Source organism: Schistocerca serialis, chromosome 8 (genome assembly GCF_023864345.2).
Source record: "Schistocerca serialis cubense isolate TAMUIC-IGC-003099 chromosome 8, iqSchSeri2.2, whole genome shotgun sequence".
Lineage (NCBI taxonomy): Eukaryota > Metazoa > Arthropoda > Insecta > Orthoptera > Acrididae > Schistocerca > Schistocerca serialis.
The window spans coordinates 434,524,078-434,534,921 of NC_064645.1; positions in this window are offsets into that span (position 1 = coordinate 434,524,078).

Consider the following 10,844-nt stretch of genomic DNA (forward strand, 5'->3'; position numbering starts at 1 on the left):
TTTTGTCAGCCACCCATACAGTAAGCACTGTTAATGGCGGAAGAGGTGGTTGAGAGTCCTAATTCGTATCCGCCTCAACCAGCACTGAAATTCCTGTACAGTCTGTCTTGCTTTAGTCTTTCGCGGTTTCGCTAAATCTGACATTTCACAGTCGCTGATTTTTACTGTACGCTCAGTACAGTAATTTACATGTAGCTGCGCTGGATAACTCGGAAATGTTCCTCTGCGAAGAGTGAGCAGAGAAGTGACATATTCAAGAATAAGACAGCATTCCTCCAACTGCTGTTTCGAATCGACTCGGGTACGTAGTACTAGAGGCCAAAACGAGAAAGGTTGCTGGTTGCGGTTAATTAAAAGATTTCGGATGTCTCTTCGTACCTTTTTATTTGCTATTGCCTGTTTTCCGGACAACAGCTTCCAATTGCTATACGTAACAGACGTCGCGTTTAATGATGTACAGGATGTAACTGGCATAAGTGCAGATATTTTTATTTGTGGTACCTTAACATGTGCACATATCAGTGAGTTGTTTGTCTTTTCTCTGCGTCGAATAGTCTTCACACAAACAAGTCACAAACTTTACCACTGATGTTTTCCGCACGGTCGTAATTGTACCACTAAGTGGACTACACTAACCGGTATAGACTAGCAGTTCTCCGTCCACAATACAATACCTGACCTGCTGCTCAGAGGAAAATAAGCATTAATGCCTTGCTCTTGCCACATATTGTTGGAGGCACTACCCATCCTAAAACATACGACTTGAATAGCTTGAATTATTAGTCTGCAAATGAGAAAATATTGATTTTATATTCTTCAGCACACTGTCCTTAGACACCAATAGAGAAACCTGCACATATACAGCCTGTATTAAAAAGAACTGCACGTGATAATGATTTAAAAAAATTAGTTGCGATTTATTGAAAAGAACTGACGGTGTACTTTGTTTTACAATTCTGCAATTGAAACAAAACAGATTGGTGCGCTACGATTTTCACTGCTGAGTCGCTGAAAACTGGTAATGAAAGCAACTAAGTGCGATTTTAATTGCAAGCGATTTTAATTTCATCGATTGTATAGAAAGAAAGCCCGCCCGGCTACCCACGCGGTCTAACACGCTGCTTCCCGAGCGGGAAGGCGTGCCGGTCCCCAGCACGAATCCGCCCGGCAGATTAGTGTCGAGGTCCGGTGCGTTGGCCAGCCTGTGGGTGGTTTTTAAGTCGGTTTCCCATCTGCCTCGGCGAATGCGAGCTGGTTCCCCTTATTCCGCCTCAGTTACACTATGTCGGCGATTGCTGCGCAAACACTGTCTCCACGTACGCATGTGCCATAATTACTCTACCACGCAAACATATGGGGTACACTCGTCTGGTAGGAGACGTTCCCGGGGTGGCGGGTCCACTGGGGGGCCGAACCGCACCATAACCCTGGGTTCGACGTGGGGCGGCGGTGGGGTGGGTGGACTGCTGTGGCCTGTTGTCGGGTTGTGAACCACTGAGGGCTACGACGGGACGAAGCCTCGCCGCAGTTTCTAGGTCCCCGATTCAATACACACACGCACACACACACAATAGAAAGAAAGTTTCAAAGTCATGGACATTAGCACTCGGCTGTGTAATAGTTTTCGCAATAGCTCGTTTTGAGATTCCGGACAGCGTTCGAGTGTGTACTTTCCTGTTGGCTTAGACTATTAGCAACAGAGTTCTGAACATACACACCTAGGTACCATGTACGTAAGTAGCTCGAAAATTTTTTGAATAATAGAACCTAGAACCTAGAAAGATTCCTTACTGCTGTGGACAGTCGCCGGGTGCTGCTGAAATCACGTGGCCGCATGATCGGCACATGTACGAAAAGATTATGAAATAAAGCAATAACTGGTAATGGCGTCCTAATACAGAATCTAAAACTGTGCCTATTGTCGCGGTGTTGCTCTGAACGACCGGTCTTCCTCAGAGGCAATGATAACGTCAGGAGCGCACCAGAGAAGCGCCATTGATCCGCGGCTGTCTCCGTTTGTAAAACGATCTGTCAGGTAAGGTGGGCAGCGATCTCAGACCGTCTGCTGATTATTGTGCACGGACAAGTATCGTCGTTATAAATGGCAACTTGTTTTGCATTTCGGCGAATGTAAATAAACGCGAATGAGAAGAAAAAAGAAATTGCAGTAATTTTCGAATATTGACTCAGTCATATCGATTAAATATCTAGGTGTAGCGTTTGAAACGACATTAAATGGAACGAGCACATAAGGTCAGTTGCCGGGATGGCGAATGGCCAACAACGTGTTGCCAGGAGAGATCTGTAAATGTCACGTTTGTAAAACAGACTGCTTGGAGAATACATGTTCGACCCATTCTTAAGTGTACGAGGTCGGATAAACGGAAGACACTGAAGCTATTCAGTAGTGTCTTGCTAGATTTGGTACCGGTCGGTACGATCAGCAGAGAGTGTTAAAGATATGCTTCGCGAGCTTGCGGGGAAGATGTTATTTTTCCGAAACGCTATTGAAGAAGTATATGAAACCAGTATTTGCGACGAACTGCAGAACAATTCTACTGTCTCCAACGTTCACACTGCGTGAAGACGAAGTAAGAGAGATTAAGTTTCGTTTAGGGACAAACAGGCAATAATTTTCCCTAGCGTCATTTGCGGATGGGATAGGTAAGGGAATGACTAGCAGTAGTGCCAAGTACTCTTCGCCATATAAGTTCAGTGCAATAAGTTTGTGGATGCGAATAAATCTGAACAGAAGGCTGCACGAATTCCACTGTAAGATTAGGTACCAAGGCCAAAGAGAGAAGAGCTCGTGTGGGCTGAGGTCAAAGACAAAGAATTTACGAATTCTTTGTAACAAGGAGAAGGGTAGATCCGAAGAGACTTCGGGCGATAGGCGACACAGAGAGCGGCCGTGTGCCTGTACTGTTGTGAGGTCAGCTGCGCCGGTCGTGTGTTGATTTGCATACGGCAGACTTGGAACGTGCTGCGAGTATGGAATGGCACGCGGGGGTTGTACACGTGTGACACAATTCCGTGCGGCCCACTATTTGCTGTTTTTCTACTTAGCAATCTGCCGCTGCAGTGTACCCCGAGGACTAGTTATGGGGTGGAGAGAGTAGGTCCAATTCCTGCACGAGTTTCATGAATCACTTTAAGAATACGCAGAGCTAAAGGCCGATTCCTTGATCGCGGATAGCTTATTGCCACACACTTACGCCCAGTTCAGACCTGTGATCGGCTTCTACGCTACTGGCCATTATAATTTCTACACCAAGAAGAAATGCAGATGACAAACGGGTATCCATTGGACAAATATATTATACTAGAACTGACATGTGATTACTTTTCACGCAATTGGTGAGATATCTGGAGAATGTGCTGGCCAGGGCAGCAGTCGAACATTTTCTGTATCCAGAAAGGCCCGTACAGGACCTGCAACATGCGGTCGTGCATCATCCTGCTGATATGTAGGGTTTCGCAGGGATCGAATGAATGGTAGAGCCACGGGTCGTAACACATCTGAAATGTAACGTCCACTGTTCAAAGTGCCGTCAGTGCGATCAAGAGGTGACCGAGACGTGTAGCCAATGGCACCCCATACCATCACGCCGGATGATATGCCACTATGGGGATGACAAATACACGCTTCCAATGTGCGTTCACCGCGATGTCGCCAAACACGGATGCGACCATCATGATGCTGTAATGCCTAATGGAGGGCGCCACGAACTTTTAAGTCATTTTCAGCCAGGTGTCCGGATAATGTTGATCACATAGTGCCGCGCAGGATTAGCCGAGCGGTCTGAGGCGCTGCTGTCATGGGCTGTGCGGCTGGTTCCGGCGGAGGTTCGAGTCCTCCCTCGGGCATGGGTGTGTGTGTTTGTCCTTAGGATAAATTAGGTTAAGTAGTGTGTTAGGTTAGGGACTGATGACCTTAGCAGTTAAGTCCCATAAGATTTCACACACATTTGAACATTTGAACATTTGATCACATAGTGTATGTATTCCCGAACAACAACATGAAGGTGTGCCGGTGCACCATCGTGGTTGTACTACATACTCATCCATTCACCATGAGGAACATCATTCATTTGGCCGATTAGCTTATGTTGCAGGAAATGGAGGTACACAAGATTAGTAAATTAGTCAGGTAGGAAGCTTGGCCGTATCGGGGAAGCCATTGGTTTGTAGACATGTGATTATATGCTTGTTTCATTGTCCTCTACTCGCACCTTTCGTTTATACCTATAACAGTGAAACACGTCCGCCTCAATAGCTGAGTGGTCAGTGCGGCTGAACGTGGTGGAAAGGGGCCTGGGTTCGATTCCCGGCTGGGTCGGAGATTTTCTCCTCTCAGGGACTGGGTGTTGTATTGTCTTCATCATCCCCATTCACGCGCAAGTAGCCGTAGTGGCGTCAACTCAAAAAGACTTGCATCAGGCGACCGGTCAACGCAATGGGAGGCCCTAGCCATACGAATTTTGTCCGACTCTGGTAGCTGAGTGGTCAGCGCGACGGAATGTCATACCTAACGACCCGGGTTCGATTCCTGGGTCGGAGATTTTCTCCACTCAGGGACTGGGTGTTGTGTTGTCTTTATCATTACATTTCATCCCCATCGACACGCAAGCCGCCGAAGTGGCGTCAACTCGAAAGTCTTACACCAGGCGAACGGTCTATCCGACGGGAGGCCCTAGCCACACGGCTTTATTAAATTATTGTATAATAGGAGCAGAGTCGGCTGGGGAATCATAACAGCGACGACACGGGTTGCAAATGGGGAAACCCCCTGACATACGTAGATTGTTATGTCTCGACGCCTGGGAACGAGCATGGCGGAAACGGCAAAGCTGTTCTCGTGCGACTGTCGTATCGTGAGCGTTTGTGGAAAACGGTTGAAGGACTGTGAAATGAAGAGTATGCGACAAGGTGCTGGACGTTTACGGTTCATCACAGAAATGTGACAGAGTAGTGTTGGTGCAGGCACGAGTATTTCGGAGCACAGCGTTCAGCGCTCATTGTTCTGCGTGGGACTCCGCAGGAGACGACCTCCGTCGTGTTCTGCCATGCTGACGCTGTGACACCGTCAGTTACACTTGCAGTGGGAATGGTTTCGTCGAGATTGACAGTGGATCAGTCGAAAGACGTCGCCTTGTGGAATGAATCACGTTTCTTGTTACACCAGGACGATAATCGAGGCCAGATTTACGGCGTGATTCAGGAGAACGGCTACTCGAAACATGCAGCGCGCCACGGACGCAGGCTGGTGGGGGATGTGATGTATTGTGGCAGTGCAAAGGAGGTCGAGCTGATAGCAAAACACACACAAATTACTAGTAATTTATTAAAACTTGAACATGGCAAATACTTAACTTTGGAAAGAAGTAGTGTCCTCACAGATGACAGGTATTTGATATTGTCGCTGACGTTTATAACATTTACTACTTCGTTCGCAGCATAATGATCTTTCACACGAGAGTACAGTAGTCTGCCACTTGATATAAAGCTCGGAGTAACTGTTCTGTTAGCACGCTGCCGGATCTGTGCCAAGACAGTACATTCGTAAACGATGATCACAAGTTGTGGCTGATTACATAGATACTCGGCTGCGGTGGCGTAAGGAAACACTTGGGGGCGAGTCTTCAAAATGGCTCTGAGCACTATGGGACTTAACATCTGAGGTCATCAGTCCCCTAGAACTTAGAACTACTTAAACCTAACTAACCTAAGGACATCACACACATCCATGCCCGAGGCAGGATTCGAACCTGCGACCGTAGCAGTCGCGCGGTTCCGGACTGAAGCGCCCAGAACCGCTCGGCCACCAGCGGCCGGCTCACATACACTGACATAGCATAGGACAACTCATCGTGCCATCCTACCACACAGAAACATGCTGCTTTTAGGTCGATGTTACACACACTCTCTTGACTTGGAAGAAAACAGCCTCAGCAATTACCTAGGTACAATAAAAAGCATTGGCATAAGCAATGACTATACAGCCGAAACAATTGACAATTTAAACAGACAAATACATAGAAGTACGACAACAAATGGCATACTGTGAAAAAATAGAAAATATCTGCCAGTATGTCATACCTAGGCCCCATATCACAAAAAATCGCCAACCTTTTTTTTAAAAAAAATATAACAGTTGCATTCTCAAATAATAATAGGTTAGGAAACTTACTCACCCATAACTTACAATCAAACACACAAACATTCAACAGCATTGGAGTGTAAAAAAGTATCATGTCTTCAGTTGTCCTGCGTACTATGTAGGGAAATCAGGCAGACACTTCAAAATCCGTTTTCAAGGACACATGATTGCTTTCAGACTCAATCACTTCGAAAACTCAGTTATTGTACAACATATACTGGAAACAAACCATATCATAAACAGTCTAGAAAACAATTTGGTAGTACTGCACTAATGCAGCCAATGGTAAGACCTTAAATCTTTTAGAACAACTCGAGATATACCTCCATAAACTCAATAGACCAGAATCTTTGTTAAATGAAAAGACAGATTTCGCAAGCCACAGTTATTTTAGTAATTTTATTCTAGAATTATTCCCTGCATATGTCAGTTGCTTAATAATTAGATCTCTGGCATTGCAAATAAGTTCATCTTTGCTCACATCATGTTCAACAACATCTGTGAAGTGTTTACAAAAATGTATAAGCGATTGTGCCTCTTGAGTGAAGTGATATGCATGAACAGGATGGAGAAACCAATGTATGATGGTGTTAAAAAGTTAAAAAGGCTTTTCGTGGATTATGTGGTAAGTTTACACTGTTCATTTTTTCGACTGTTTCGCACATATTTTGTACATTTGACTTACGAAATTCATAATCTAATATCAAGCCTTTTTACGACAGGAACATGCATTTCAGCTAATTCGAGAGCAAAAATAAATCGTGTATTAAGATAAATTAAACCTGCTGATGGACCCACAGGATTCGAAATGCATCGTGTGACCGAAGGCGTTTTTTAATTCATGCTTCCAGTGCAACCTCTATCAATATTTTGAGATTTTAGTTGTAGCCTACTTCGTACTCTATGTTGTAGTAGCAGTACATAAGTGGATTCTAGATGCAGTAATTAGAAATATATATTTGTCAAAAAATGTGTTTTGCATTAGGAATGTTTGTTCTGGCTTGTACGACTGGCAGAGATCAGGGATCCGCATCACCTACAACTTTTAACTCGTCAAATATTTTCCGTTACAGTAAGAACGTAAGGCCGTAGTAACAGTAGATAAATCACAATCCAAAGCGCTAATGACAAATATGTTTGCCGTTTCGGAAAGTACAATATTCGTTTAGAACAGGGCTTCTCAAACTTTTCCTCTGACGGAACACAATCAGAATCTTGGTGCTTTGACGGAAGACCTTGTTTATTTTGGATGGCAATAAAATTAGTAAAATTTCAAAAAATGAGAAAAAATATTTTATTCATTGCCCACTTCGATTTTAAATCGTAGCTATTGTCACAGAACTCAAAATAAAATTAGAAAAAATAATAAAAACACCGTGTTGTTAATAATTTCTCGCGGAGCACGTATTCACTTTAAACAAATAAAATGGTATTTGTTATAAGATAATATGAAAAGGTCGTTTCTCATTCGTGATTACAAAGCTAGCTTCGTAAAATATAAGTACGAAGCTGGACATCCAAGATGCCCTGTTACCAGTGATAGTGAAGAATATGTTTCACGTTAAAATTTTTCGTAAATAGTAAGTTTTTGCGGAAAGTCGGTACGCAATGTCAGAAACCGAGTACAAAACCTTTCTAAGAATACCTGAATTCATCCGTGTACGTACAGTATGTATTGTGTTGAGAAAAGGAAATTTGACTTGCGAAGTAATATATATGATTAACGAGAGTTACAGGAATCTGAAATGGGGAATGTACAGGGTGACAATTATTGAAATGTATGAAATAAAATCGTCATAAACTCTAAACGTTTTGCGTTAGGACGTTAAAACTGTACGATTGCATGCGGGGTATAATGGGAATTGCATGCGCATGCACGGTCTGGTTTAGCGGCGACGCCCACTTTCATTTGGATGGGTTCGTGAATAAGCAAAATTGGCTCATTTCAGGAACTGAGAATCCGCATTTCGCCACCTCAGAGTGAGCGAGAAAGATCTGCTGGGTGCAGAATTTCCAGCCGCCGGGTCTTTCCGAGCAACTCGTAAAGGGAAAAAATATGCGCCTGCAGGTCGTAAGGCGGAACGTGCGATGGGCCGGTGGAAGCGGGAGCCCCCACACATCGCACAAAATATTGCCGACGATTGTCGCGCTCCGCCGAGCGCGAACTGTCAATAAAAGTGCGCCGCCCCGCTCCGCCTCGCGATACTACCGCTGCGCGGGCCACTGATAAAGCGCTTAATGCGTACAGTGAGTGTTCTAACAAAGGTACTTTTTCTGTTCACAGGTTGGCAGATCGGGAGTGAAACGCCGTAACTGGTGAGTTTGCGTTTCCTGACAATAGAAAGCAGTTGCGACATGGGTGATAGCATAACTGCATAGAATTTGCTTACGATAAGTTACTGTTGGCGTACAGTGGTCCGTCAGATCTCACGAGTGTTAAGGTGAGGTGATGCAATCAAAGTAAACGCACGATTTGACACGAAGCTTGCAAGGAGACCGGAAGAAGCGAGCCGATAGCTCGGAGGGACGATGACGTTTTTAATGTTTTGACGTTTTTGGATTCGGCAATACAGTCAGGCTGAAATATTGATGAAAAAGTGTCTTGAGTAGTTGTAATAACGTGGGGTATCGACAGAAATATTTTACTCGTAACAGGAATAAAACATGAACGACTAACCCTTTTTAGTTCGGGTATTTATTATCCAAAACTGCAGCTGAGAACAAAGTTGTTTTGTGAGACAGCAAAGGTACTATTACTTAAGAGAAGGGTCTTCTTCCTGGGTTAATGCAGATATTGTTTCTTCTTAGGAAATCATAGGCTTCTCCTTGGAGTTGGGTATCCTTCGTAGTTGTCAGAGTTGCCGCTCATGTAGTAAAGCTCGTTTAAAAAGAAAAATTTATAAAAATGATGACGAAAAGTCGTCATATTTCCCGCACGTGAACAGCGTCTCACCAGTATTACAAAACGAATTGTACCACGTGTACCCCTTCCTGCGACGATGATAACGATGTAAAGGAAGACTGCAGTGATTAGGTTTCTGGCGGTTCATCCTTGTGAAGAATCAGCTAAGGCTGATTTGAAATATCTGCTCGGATTAGGACGGAATGTCTACTTTTTATAGTGTTTGTAGAGGGTGTGTCAGCCCTCCACCTATCTATGGCTTTTTTATGGGCGTAATTGTCCGAGTTATAAACTTTTTATATTTCCTACTGAAATTACATCCTTTGCAGTTTTTGAAGGAGATTACAATGTGTAAGGGCATCCAGATGGGACTGTTTATTCTATGAAGTTGGCGAATATAAAGTTCAACTTTAAAACAGTCTTCTACGATCTGACCCCACGAATTATCCTTATTAAAATTTCTAATTGTACTGATTGATGTCTTAACCCAACTTGTCTGTCAGAGTTCCCTTATTGCAACAGCATACACTGTGTACTTGCATGTAGCTGCTGACAAATTGTATTGTCCCTCATTCTGTCAGTAGGCTAAATTATGGCAAATTCCTCTCGGAGGGGCTAGGTCAGGCAAAGAAATGGGCCGTGGTTTCTTCCAAGAAATTATTGGGCCAGTCGACCGAAGGATTTTACATTCAGTAGTCAGAAGTGAGGTCCTCTCTGCTGGGACAGTGTTGATTTGATGTGATAGAGTATGGTAATGGCTGCACCTGGATGGGTCTTCGAATTGCTGACAATGGTCGTTTACTAGTCATCGTCGCTTCAGAGTGCACGGAGGAACCGCCAGCAACATGGCTACTTGACGGTGGTGGTCGGCTGTAACGGGCAGGAGCTCTGCGAAGAAACGGCGTGTCACTTGGCTCAGCATGGCGGTATGAAAGTACACAGGGATCTCCAGACTGGACAGTGAGGGAGTGCAGGATGTGCGAACCAAAGACCTGGTTATCTTACACTGTTGTGCCCGCAAAGCTCTTCTGTGTCCTATGCTCTGTAGAAAAGAGCTGCTTTTTGCTCGGATTACAGGTCATTCGTTTGATTCAGTTTAAAACGATGGAATGAGTCCATGTATCACGAGCGTCAGCGAGGCGTTCTGCAACGACTTTTCTTACTCTACAAACCACTGTGAAGTGCGTGGTAGTGGGTAATTCTTATTGTACCACTCTTTAGCGTTCCTTCCCGTTCCATTCGTATCTGGGGCACGGGAAGAATGATTGTTTATATATCGCTGTGGACGCTGTAATTAGTCTAATCTTGTCTTCTCGGTCCCTGCGAGAGCGATACGTAGCGGTCTATAGTGTATTCCTAATTTCCTCGCTTGATACTGGCTTTTGAAGGTTCTAAGTTTACGTTGTTACTGTTATGCCCCAAGTATGGTAGTGCACGTAATCTCTGTTCTGCCCACATGATCCGTTCCTCGAATGCGAGATTGTTTCCTTTAACAAGGTCTTTGAACTGTGATAGTGCTCCGGTTGTAGCGACATCAATGTCAATGGACCAATAATCTCCAACATTCATGTAGCACGTTACTTTGAAAGTGGTCAGGGCACTTTTTACAAGATAATACAACCGTCCATGGTGCAAGCAATGCTCGAATTCTATTTGATGTGTTTTCTGGTGCACTGCAATCGATGATCTGGACCTACTACTTGAATACTATAGTAATAAAATCGAATATCCAAGGTGCAAGATGGAACTTCATTACGATCATGATCTACAAACAAATAACCA